Below are 13,012 nucleotides of genomic sequence, written 5' to 3'. Positions count from 1 at the left end.
GGGATTGCTCAGCGGCCGGCTGTCGGGCCCCGCGACTCGGCTATTGGCGCTTCCCCACCGACGCCTGCTGATGGGGCGTCCTCTGACCTCGCTGTTCCTACGGGTGCCTTCCTGGGTGCACCGCTCCCGGTGCCGCAGTCGCCGCCGACGCTGCCCCAGCCGACTCGGCCCGGCCGCTTGAGGAGGCCGCCTGCACGTTACGAGCCCGAGTCTGGCAGCTGGATACGGGATGTAGACCGTTAACCTATTCCGGCCCATAGCTTTCCGGTCTGGGGGGGATGAAGAGTTTATCGCCGGCCACTAGAGGGCAGTGTCACTGCTGTCGCTGCCTGGTTATGCCGTGCTCTGACCCGGAAGTGCCGAGCGGCCATTTTAGTTCAAACATTGTTCATGCACTCCGCCTCGAGTTGAGACGTTCGTCCACTCATTCATGTAAGACTGTTTCCACTATTATATTATACCATATATTATACTATATATATATTATACTATTATACTACTATACTCTGTTTCGTGGTATATATTTGTGTTGATTGAATTGCATGGATGTAATACTTTGTCAGCTTATCTTGCTGCATTATTCTGTTTTAGGGTGTCGTCATCCTTGTCAATAAATCACCGAAACTGACATTGAGGAGTGTGTTTCTTCACATGCCTACTTGTGTAGCTTAGACACTCTGAATTCACTAAATGTACAACTTTTTCTCCATCAAAATGAACAAATGAGACATGAAATAACATCTACAGATCAAGACGAAGCGAATGGAAGTGGTCACAGCCTCGTAGCTGTGAACAGCTGTGATCGCAGGAAAATTCTGTTTCAAAGATTTCTCAGTAGCCTATATCTCCGTGACATTTCCCTGACTTTACCACCGTCACAATGGACAAACGAGACACAAAATAACATCAACAGATCAAGACGAAGCGAATGGAAGTACCCCCGGAGTCATAGCATGTGTAAATCGAGACGAAAGATCTCTCTCTCCCCCGCCTGCTTGCGAGGGGGAGGGGCAGTTTACACACACACGCAGCTGCTGCATGCAGCAACGCACACACAGGGAGGAGATGGCAGAGAGAACGCACTCCCCTGAAAACTCCCCTTGAATTCCTCCAGACTCAGAAAATGTAAAAGTTCACTTTTTGGAGATCCATAGAAAAAGGGTGAAAATGAAAAAAAGTATGCCACAGCATGGATTCGAACACGAGACCAACCGCATCCAGGGGCGAGCGTTAACGCAGTGAGCCACTGGACCTGAGTACTCAAACATGCCTGCTTGTGCGGCTTAGACACTCTGAATTCACTAAATGTACAACTTTTTCTCCATCAAAATCAACAAATGAGACATGAAATAACATCTACAGATCAAGACGAAGCGAATGGAAGCGGTCCCAGCCTCGTAGCTGTGAACAGCTGTGATCGCAGGAAAATGCTGTTATAAAGATTTATCAGTATATCTCCGGGATATTTCCCTGGCTTTACCACCGTCCAAATGGACAAACGAGACATGAAATAACATCAACAGATCAAGACGAAGCGAATGGAAGTACCCCCGGAGTCATAGCATGTGTAAATCGAGACGAAAGATCTCTCTCTCCCCCGCCTGCTTGCGAGGGGGAGGGGCAGTTTACACACACACGCAGCTGCTGCATGCAGCAACGCACACACAGGGAGGAGATGGCAGAGAGAATGCACTCCCCTGAAAACTCCCCTTGAATTCCTCCAGACTCAGAAAATGTAAAAGTTCACTTTTTGGAGATCCATAGAAAAAGGGTGAAAATGAATTTTGTTTTGCCACAGCATGGATTCGAACACGCGACCAACCGCATCCAGGGGAGAGCGTTAACGCAGTGAGCCACTGGACCTGAGTACTCAAACATGCCTACTTGTGTAGCTTAGACACTCTGAATTCACTCAATGTACAACTTTTTCTCCATCAAAATGAACAAATGAGACATGAAATAACATCTACAGATCAAGACGAAGCGAATGGAAGCGGTCCCAGCCTCGTAGCTGTGAACAGCTGTGATCGCAGGAAAATGCTGTTACAAAGATTTATCAGTATATCTCCGGGATATTTCCCTGGCTTTACCACCGTCACAATGGACAAACGAGACATGAAATAACATAAACAGATCAAGACGAAGCGAATGGAAGTACCCCCGGAGTCATAGCATGTGTAAATCGAGACGAAAGATCTCTCTCTCCCCCGCCTGCTTGCGAGGGGTAGGGGCAGTTTACACACACACGCAGCTGCTGCATGCAGCAACGCACACACAGGGAGGAGATGGCAGAGAGAACGCACTGCCCTGAAAACTCCCCTTGAATTCCTCCAGACTCAGAAAATGTAAAAGTTCACTTTTTGGAGATCCATAGAAAAAGGGTGAACATTAATTTTGTTTTGCCACAGCATGGATTCGAACACACGACCAACCGCATACAGGGGCGAGCGTTAACGCAGTGAGCCACTGGACCTGAGTACTCAAACATGCCTGCTTGTGCATCTTAGACACTCTGAATTCACTAAATGTACAACTTTTTCTCAATCAAAATGAACAAATGAGACATGAAATAACATCTACAGATCCAGACGAAGCGAATGGAAGCGGTCCCAGCCTCGTAGCTGTGAACAGCTGTGATTGCAGGAAAATGCTGTTACAAAGATTTCTCAGTATATCTCCGGGACTTTTCCCTGGCTTTACCACCGTCACAATGGACAAACGAGACATGAAATAACATCAACAGATCAAGACGAAGCGAATGGAAGTACCCCCGGAGTCATAGCATGTGTAAATCGAGACGAAAGATCTCTCTCTCCCCCGCCTGCTTGCGAGGGGTAGGGGCAGTTTACACACACACGCAGCTGCTGCATGCAGCAACGCACACACAGGGAGGAGATGGCAGAGAGAACGCACTCCCCTGAAAACTCCCCTTGAATTCCTCCAGACTCAGAAAATGTAAAAGTTCACTTTTTGGAGATCCATAGAAAAAGGGTAAAAATGAAAAAAAGTATGCCACAGCATGGATTCGAACACGAGACCAACCGCATCCAGGGGCGAGCGTTAACGCAGTGAGCCACTGGACCTGAGTACACACAGGGAGGAGATGGCAGAGAGAACGCACTCCCCTGAAAACTCCCCTTGAATTCCTCCAGACTCAGAAAATGTAAAAGTTCACTTTTTGGAGATCCATAGAAAAAGGGTGAACATGAATTTTGTTTTGCCACAGCATGGATTCGAACACGCGCCCAACCGCATCCAGGGGCGAGCGTTAACGCAGTGAGCCACTGGACCTGAGTACTCAAACATGCCTGCTTGTGCAGCTTAGACACTCTGAATTCACTAAATGTACAACTTTTTCTCCATCAAAATGAACAAATGAGACATGAAATAACATCTACAGATCAAGACGAAGCGAATGGAAGCGGTCCCAGCCTCGTAGCTGTGAACAGCTGTGATCGCAGGAAAATGCTGTTCCAAAGATTTCTCAGTATATCTCCGGGACTTTTCCCTGGCTTTACCACCGTCACAATGGACAAACGAGACATGAAATAACATCAACAGATCAAGACGAAGCGAATGGAAGTACCCCCGGAGTCATAGCATGTATAAATCGAGACGACAGATCTCTCTCTCCCCCGCCTGCTTGCGAGGGGGAGGGGCAGTTTACACACACAAGCAGCTGCCGCATGCAGCAACGCACACACAGGGAGGAGATGGCAGAGAGTACGCACTCCCCTGAAAACTCCCCTTGAATTCCTCAAGACTCAGAAAATGTAAAAGTTCACTTTTTGGAGATCCATAGAAAAAGGGTGAAAATGAAAAAAAGTATGCCACAGCATGGATTCGAACACGCGACCAACCGCATCCAGGGGCGAGCGTTAACGCAGTGAACCACTGGACCTGAGTACTCAAACATGCCTGCTTGTGCAGCTTAGACACTCTGAATTCACTAAATGTACAACTTTTTCTCCATCAAAATGAACAAATGAGACATGAAATAACATCTACAGATCAAGACGAAGCGAATAGAAGCAGTCCCAGCCTCGTAGCTGTGAACAGCTGTGATTGCAGGAAAATGCTTTTACAAAGATTTCTCAGTATATCTCCGGGACTTTTCCCTGGCTTTACCACCGTCACAATGGACAAACGAGACATGAAATAACATCAACAGATCAAGACGAAGCGAATGGAAGTACCCCCGGAGTCATAGCATGTTTAAATCGAGACGAAAGATCTCTCTCTCCCCCGCCTGCTTGCGAGGGGGAGGGGCAGTTTACACACACACGCAGCTGCTGCATGCAGCAACGCACACACAGGGAGGAGATGGCAGAGAGAACGCACTCCCCTGAAAACTCCCCTTGAATTCCTCCAGACTCAGAAAATGTAAAAGTTCACTTTTTGGAGATCCATAGAAAAAGGGTGAACATGAATTTTGTTTTGCCACAGCATGGATTCAAACACGCGACCAACCGCATCCAGGTGCGAGCGTTAACGCAGTGAGCCACTGGACCTGAGTACTCAAACATGCCTGCTTGTGCAGCTTAGACACTCTGAATTCACTAAATGTACAACTTTTTCTCAATCAAAATGAACAAATGAGACATGAAATAACATCTACAGATCAAGACGAAGCGGTCCCAGCCTCGTAGCTGTGAACAGCTGTGATTGCAGGAAAATGCTGTTTCAAAGATTTCTCAGTATATCTCCGGGACATTTCCCTGGCTTTACCACCGTCACAATGGACAAACGAGACATGAAATAACATCAACAGATCAAGACGAAGCGAATGGAAGTACCCCCGGAGTCATAGCATGTGTAAATCGAGACGAAAGATCTCTCTCTCCCCCGCCTGCTTGCGAGGGGGAGGGGCAGTTTACACACACACGCAGCTGCTGCATGCAGCAACGCACACACAGGGAGGAGATGGCAGAGATAACGCACTCCCCTGAAAACTCCCCTTGAATTCCTCCAGACTCAGAAAATGTAAAAGTTCACTTTTTGGAGATCCATAGAAAAAGGGTGAACATGAATTTTGTTTTGCCACAGCATGGATTCGAACACGCGACCAACCGCATCCAGGGGCGAGCGTTAACGCAGTGAGCCACTGGACCTGAGTACTCAAACATGCCTGCTTGTGCAGCTTAGACACTCTGAATTCACTAAATGTACAACTTTTTCTCCATCAAAATGAACAAATGAGACATGAAATAACATCTACAGATCAAGACAAAGCGAATGGAAGCGGTCCCAGCCTCGTAGCTGTGAACAGCTGTGATCGCAGGAAAATGCTGTTCCAAAGATTTCTCAGTATATCTCCGGGACTTTTCCCTGGCTTTACCACCGTCACAATGGACAAACGAGACATGAAATAACATCAACAGATCAAGACGAAGCGAATGGAAGTACCCCCGGAGTCATAGCATGTGTAAATCGAGACGACAGATCTCTCTCTCCCCCGCCTGCTTGCGAGGGGGAGGGGCAGTTTACACACACACGCAGCTGCTGCATGCAGCAACGCACACACAGGGAGGAGATGGCAGAGAGAACGCACTCCCCTGAAAACTCCCCTTGAATTCCTCCAGACTCAGAAAATGTAAAAGTTCACTTTTTGGAGATCCATAGAAAAAGGGTGAAAATGAAAAAAAGTATGCCACAGCATGGATTCGAACACGCGACCAACCGCATCCAGGGGTGAGCGTTAACGCAGTGAGCCACTGGACCTGAGTACTCTAACATGCCTGCTTGTGCAGCTTAGACACTCTGAATTCACTAAATGTACAACTTTTTCTCCATCAAAATGAACAAATGAGACATGAAATAACATCTACAGATCAAGACGAAGCGAATAGAAGCGGTCCCAGCCTCGTAGCTGTGAACAGCTGTGATCGCAGGAAAATGCTGTTACAAAGATTTCTCAGTATATCTCCGGGACATTTCCCTGACTTTACCACCGTCACAATGGACAAACGAGACATGAAATAACATCAACAGATCAAGACGAAGCGAATGGAAGTACCCCCAGAGTCATAGCATGTGTAAATCGAGACGAAATATCTCTCTCTCCCCTGCCTGCTTGCGAGGGGGAGGGGCAGTTTACACACACACGCAGCTGCTGCATGCAGCAACGCACACACAGGGAGGAGATGGCAGAGAGAACGCACTCCCCTGAAAACTCCCCTTGAATTCCTCCAGACTCAGAAAATGTAAAAGTTCACTTTTTGGAGATCCATAGAAAAAGGGTGAAAATGAAAAAAAGTATGCCACAGCATGGATTTGAATACGCGACCAACCGCATCCAGGGGCGAGCGTTAACGCAGTGAACCACTGGACCTGAGTACTCAAACATGCCTACTTGTGCAGCTTAGACACTCTGAATTCACTAAATGTACAACTTTTTCTCCATCAAAATGAACAAATTATACATGAAATAACATCTACAGATCAAGACGAAGCGAATGGAAGCGGTCCCAGCCTCGTAGCTGTGAACAGCTGTGATCGCAGGAAAATGCTGTTACAAAGATTTCTCAGTATATCTCCGGGACATTTCCCTGGCTTTACCACCGTCACAATGGACAAACGAGACATGAAATAACATCAACAGATCAAGACGAAGCGAATGGAAGTACCCCCGGAGTCATAGCATGTGTAAATCGAGACGACAGATCTCTCTCTCCCCCGCCTGCTTGCGAGGGGGAGGGGCAGTTTACACACACACGCAGCTGCTGCATGCAGCAACGCACACACAGGGAGGAGATGGCAGAGAGAACGAACTCCCCTGAAAACTCCCCTTGAATTCCTCCAGACTCAGAAAATGTAAAAGTTCACTTTTTGGAGATCCATAGAAAAAGGGTGAACATGAATTTTGTTTTGCCACAGCATGGATTCGAACACGCGACCAACCGCATTCAGGGGCGAGCGTTAACGCAGTGAGCCACTGGACCTGAGTACTCAAACATGCCTGCTTGTGCAGCTTAGACACTCTGAATTCACTAAATGTACAACTTTTTCTCAATCAAAATGAACAAATGAGACATGAAATAACATCTACAGATCAAGACGAAGCGGTCCCAGCCTCGTAGCTGTGAACAGCTGTGATTGCAGGAAAATGCTGTTACAAAGATTTCTCAGTATATCTCCGGGACTTTTCCCTGGCTTTACCACGGTCACAATGGACAAACGAGACATGAAATAACATCAACAGATCAAGACGAAGCGAATGGAAGTACCCCCGGAGTCATAGCATGTGTAAATCGAGACGAAAGATCTCTCTCTCCCCCGCCTGCTTGCGAGGGGGAGGGGCAGTTTACACACACACGCAGCTGCTGCATGCAGCAACGCACACACAGGGAGGAGATGGCAGAGAGAACGCACTCCCCTGAAAACTCCCCTTGAATTCCTCCAGACTCAGAAAATGTAAAAGTTCACTTTTTGGAGATCCATAGGAAAAGGGTGAAAATGATTTTTTTTTTGCCACAGCATGGATTCGAACACGAGACCAACCACATCCAGGGGAGAGCGTTAACGCAGTGAGCCACTGGACCTGAGTACTCAAACATGCCTACTTGTGCAGCTTAGACACTCTGAATTCACTAAATGTACAACTTTTTCTCCATCAAAATGAACAAATGAGACATGAAATAACATCTACAGATCAAGACGAAGCGAATATAAGCGGTCCCAGCCTCGTAGCTGTGAACAGCTGTGATCGCAGGAAAATGCTGTTCCAAAGATTTCTCAGTATATCTCCGGGACATTTGCCTGGCTTTAAGACCGTCACAATGGACAAACGAGACATGAAATAACATCAACAGATCAAGACGAAGCGAATGGAAGTACCCCCGGAGTCATAGCATGTGTAAATCGAGACGAAAGATCTCTCTCTCCCCCGCCTGCTTGCGAGGGGGAGGGGCAGTTTACACACACACACAGCTGCTGCATGCAGCAACGCACACACAGGGAGGAGATGGCAGAGAGAACGCACTCCCCTGAAAACTCCCCTTGAATTCCTCCAGACTCAGAAAATGTAAAAGTTCACTTTTTGGAGATCCATAGAAAAAGGGTGAAAATGAAAAAAAGTATGCCACAGCATGGATTCGAACACGCGACCAACCGCATCCAGGGGCGAGCGTTAACGCAGTGAGCCACTGGACCTGAGTACTCAAACATGCCTGCTTGTGCAGCTTAGACACTCTGAATTCACTAAATGTACAACTTTTTCTCCATCAAAATGAACAAATGAGACATGAAATAACATCTACAGATCAAGACGAAGCGAATGGAAGCGGTCCCAGCCTCGTAGCTGTGAACAGCTGTGATCGCAGGAAAATGCTGTTATAAAGATTTATCAGTATATCTCCGGGATATTTCCCTGGCTTTACCACCGTCCAAATGGACAAACGAGACATGAAATAACATCAACAGATCAAGACGAAGCGAATGGAAGTACCCCCGGAGTCATAGCATGTGTAAATCGAGACGACAGATCTCTCTCTCCCCCGCCTGCTTGCGAGGGGGAGGGGCAGTTTACACACACACGCAGCTGCTGCATGCAGCAAAGCACACACAGGGAGGAGATGGCAGAGAGAACGCACTCCCCTGAAAACTCCCCTTGAATTCAGCCAGACTCAGAAAATGTAAAAGTTCACTTTTTGGAGATCCATAGAAAAAGGGTGAAAATGAAAAAAAGTATGCCACAGCATGGATTCGAACACGCGACCAACCGCATCCAGGGGCGAGCGTTAACGCAGTGAGCCACTGGACCTGAGTACTCAAACATGCCTGCTTGTGCATCTTAGACACTCTGAATTCACTAAATGTACAACTTTTTCTCAATCAAAATGAACAAATGAGACATGAAATAACATCTACAGATCAAGACGAAGCGGTCCCAGCCTCGTAGCTGTGAACAGCTGTGATTGCAGGAAAATGCTGTTACAAAGATTTCTCAGTATATCTCCGGGACTTTTCCCTGGCTTTACCACGGTCACAATGGACAAACGAGACATGAAATAACATCAACAGATCAAGACGAAGCGAATGGAAGTACCCCCGGAGTCATAGCATGTGTAAATCGAGACGAAAGATCTCTCTCTCCCCCGCCTGCTTGCGAGGGGGAGGGGCAGTTTACACACACACGCAGCTGCTGCATGCAGCAACGCACACACAGGGAGGAGATGGCAGAGAGAACGCACTCCCCTGAAAACTCCACTTGAATTCCTCCAGACTCAGAAAATGTAAAAGTTCACTTTTTGGAGATCCATAGAAAAAGGGTGAAAATGATTTTTTTTTTGCCACAGCATGGATTCGAACACGAGACCAACCGCATCCAGGGGAGAGCGTTAACGCAGTGAGCCACTGGACCTGAGTACTCAAACATGCCTACTTGTGCAGCTTAGACACTCTGAATTCACTAAATGTACAACTTTTTCTCCATCAAAATGAACAAATGAGACATGAAATAACATCTACAGATCAAGACGAAGCGAATATAAGCGGTCCCAGCCTCGTAGCTGTGAACAGCTGTGATCGCAGGAAAATGCTGTTCCAAAGATTTCTCAGTATATCTCCGGGACATTTCCCTGGCTTTAAGACCGTCACAATGGACAAACGAGACATGAAATAACATCAACAGATCAAGACGAAGCGAATGGAAGTACCCCCGGAGTCATAGCATGTGTAAATCGAGACGAAAGATCTCTCTCTCCCCCGCCTGCTTGCGAGGGGGAGGGGCAGTTTACACACACACACAGCTGCTGCATGCAGCAACGCACACACAGGGAGGAGATGGCAGAGAGAACGCACTCCCCTGAAAACTCCCCTTGAATTCCTCCAGACTCAGAAAATGTAAAAGTTCACTTTTTGGAGATCCATAGAAAAAGGGTGAAAATGAAAAAAAGTATGCCACAGCATGGATTCGAACACGCGACCAACCGCATCCAGGGGCGAGCGTTAACGCAGTGAGCCACTGGACCTGAGTAATCAAACATGCCTGCTTGTGCAGCTTAGACACTCTGAATTCACTAAATGTACAACTTTTTCTCCATCAAAATGAACAAATTATACATGAAATAACATCTACAGATCAAGACGAAGCGAATGGAAGCGGTCCCAGCCTCGTAGCTGTGAACAGCTGTGATCGCAGGAAAATGCTGTTTCAAAGATTTCTCAGTATATCTCCGGGACATTTCCCTGACTTTACCACCGTCACAATGGACAAACGAGACATGAAATAACATCAACAGATCAAGACGAAGCGAATGGAAGTACCCCCGGAGTCATAGCATGTGTAAATCGAGACGAAAGATCTCTCTCTCCCCCGCCTGCTTGCGAGGGGGAGGGGCAGTTTACACACACACGCAGCTGCTGCATGCAGCAACGCACACACAGGGAGGAGATGGCAGAGAGAACGCACTCCCCTGAAAACTCCCCTTGAATTCCTCCAGACTCAGAAAATGTAAAAGTTCACTTTTTGGAGATCCATAGAAAAAGGGTGAAAATGATTTTTTTTTTGCCACAGCATGGATTCGAACACGAGACCAACCGCATCCAGGGGAGAGCGTTAACGCAGTGAGCCACTGGACCCGAGTACTCAAACATGCCTACTTGTGCAGCTTAGACACTCTGAATTCACTAAATGTACAACTTTTTCTCCATCAAAATGAACAAATGAGACATGAAATAACATCTACAGATCAAGACGAAGCGAATAGAAGCGGTCCCAGCCTCGTAGCTGTGAACAGCTGTGATCGCAGGAAAATGCTGTTCCAAAGATTTCTCAGTATATCTCCGGGACATTTCCCTGGCTTTACCACCGTCACAATGGACAAACGAGACATGAAATAACATCAACAGATCAAGACGAAGCGAATGGAAGTAGCCCCGGAGTCATAGCATGTGTAAATCGAGACGAAAGATCTCTCTCTCCCCCGCCTGCTTGCGAGGGGGAGGGGCAGTTTACACACACACGCAGCTGCTGCATGCAGCAACGCACACACAGGGAGGAGATGGCAGAGAGAACGCACTCCCATGAAAACTCCCCTTGAATTCCTCCAGACTCAGAAAATGTAAAAGTTCACTTTTTGGAGATCCATAGAAAAAGGGTGAAAATGATTTTCTTTTTTGCCACAGCATGGATTCGAACACGAGACCAACCGCATCCAGGGGAGAGCGTTAACGCAGTGAGCCACTGGACCTGAGTACTCAAACATGCCTACTTGTGCAGCTTAGACACTCTGAATTCACTAAATGTACAACTTTTTCTCCATGAAAATGAACAAATGAGACATGAAATAACATCTACAGATCAAGACGAAGCGAATGGAGGCGGTCCCAGCCTCGTAGCTGTGAACAGCTGTGATCGCAGGAAAATGCTGTTACAAAGATTTATCAGTATATCTCCGGGATATTTCCCTGGCTTTACCACCGTCACAATGGACAAACGAGACATGAAATAACATAAACAGATCAAGACGAAGCGAATGGAAGTACCCCCGGAGTCATAGCATGTGTAAATCGAGACGAAAGATCTCTCTCTCCCCCGCCTGCTTGCGAGGGGGAGGGGCAGTTTACACACACACGCAGCTGCTGCATGCAGCAACGCACACACAGGGAGGAGATGGCAGAGAGAACGCACTCCCCTGAAAACTCCCCTTGAATTCCTCCAGACTCAGAAAATGTAAAAGTTCACTGTTTGGAGATCCATAGAAAAAGGGTGAAAATGATTTTTTTTTGCCACAGCATGGATTCAAACACGCGACCAACCGCATCCAGGGGCGAGCGTTAACGCAGTGAGCCACTGGACCTGAGTACTCAAACATGCCTGCTTGTGCAGCTTACACACTCAATTCACTAAATGTACAACTTTTTCTCCATCAAAATGAACAAATGAGACATGAAATAACATCTACAGATCAAGAAGAAGCGAATGGAAGCGGTCCCAGCCTCGTAGCTGTGAACAGCTGTGATCGCAGGAAAATGCTGTTATAAAGATTTATCAGTGTATCTCCGGGATATTTCCCTGGCTTTACCACCGTCCAAATGGACAAACGAGACATGAAATAACATCAACAGATCAAGACGAAGCGAATGGAAGTACCCCCGGAGTCATAGCATGTGTAAATCGAGACGAAAGATCTCTCTCTCCCCCGCCTGCTTGCGAGGGGGAGGGGCAGTTTACACACACACGCAGCTGCTGCATGCAGCAACGCACACACAGGGAGGAGATGGCAGAGAGAACGCACTCCCCTGAAAACTCCCCTTGAATTCCTCCAGACTCAGAAAATGTAAAAGTTCACTTTTTGGAGATCCATAGAAAAAGGGTGAAAATGATTTTTTTTTTGCCACAGCATGGATTCGAACACGAGACCAACCGCATCCAGGGGCGAGCGTTAACGCAGTGAGCCACTGGACCTGAGTACTCAAACATGCCTGCTTGTGCAGCTTAGACACTCTGAATTCACTAAATGTACAACTTTTTCTCCATCAAAATGAACAAATGAGACATGAAATAACATCTACAGATCAAGACGAAGCGAATGGAAGCGGTCCCAGCCTCGTAGCTGTGAACAGCTGTGATCGCAGGAAAATGCTGTTTTGAAGATTTATCAGTATATCTCCGGGATATTTCCCTGGCTTTACCACCGTCCAAATGGACAAACGAGACATGAAATAACATCAACAGATCAAGACGAAGCGAATGGAAGTACCCCCGGAGTCATAGCATGTGTAAATCGAGACGACAGATCTCTCTCTCCCCCGCCTGCTTGCGAGGGGGAGGGGCAGTTTACACACACACGCAGCTGCTGCATGCAGCAACGCACACACAGGGAGGAGATGGCAGAGAGAACGCACTCCCCTGAAAACTCCCCTTGAATTCCTCCAGACTCAGAACATGTAAAAGTTCACTTTTTGGAGATCCATAGAAAAAGGGTGAACATGAATTTTGTTTTGCCACAGCATGGATTCGAACACGCGACCAACCGCATCCAGGGGCGAGCGTTAACGCAGTGAGCCA

The sequence above is a fragment of the Notothenia rossii genome, assembly GCF_949606895.1.
Source record: "Notothenia rossii genome assembly, contig: scaffold_31, whole genome shotgun sequence".
NCBI lineage: Eukaryota > Metazoa > Chordata > Actinopteri > Perciformes > Nototheniidae > Notothenia > Notothenia rossii.
The sequence above is the reverse complement of the archived record's forward strand: the minus strand, read 5'-3'. Positions refer to the sequence as shown.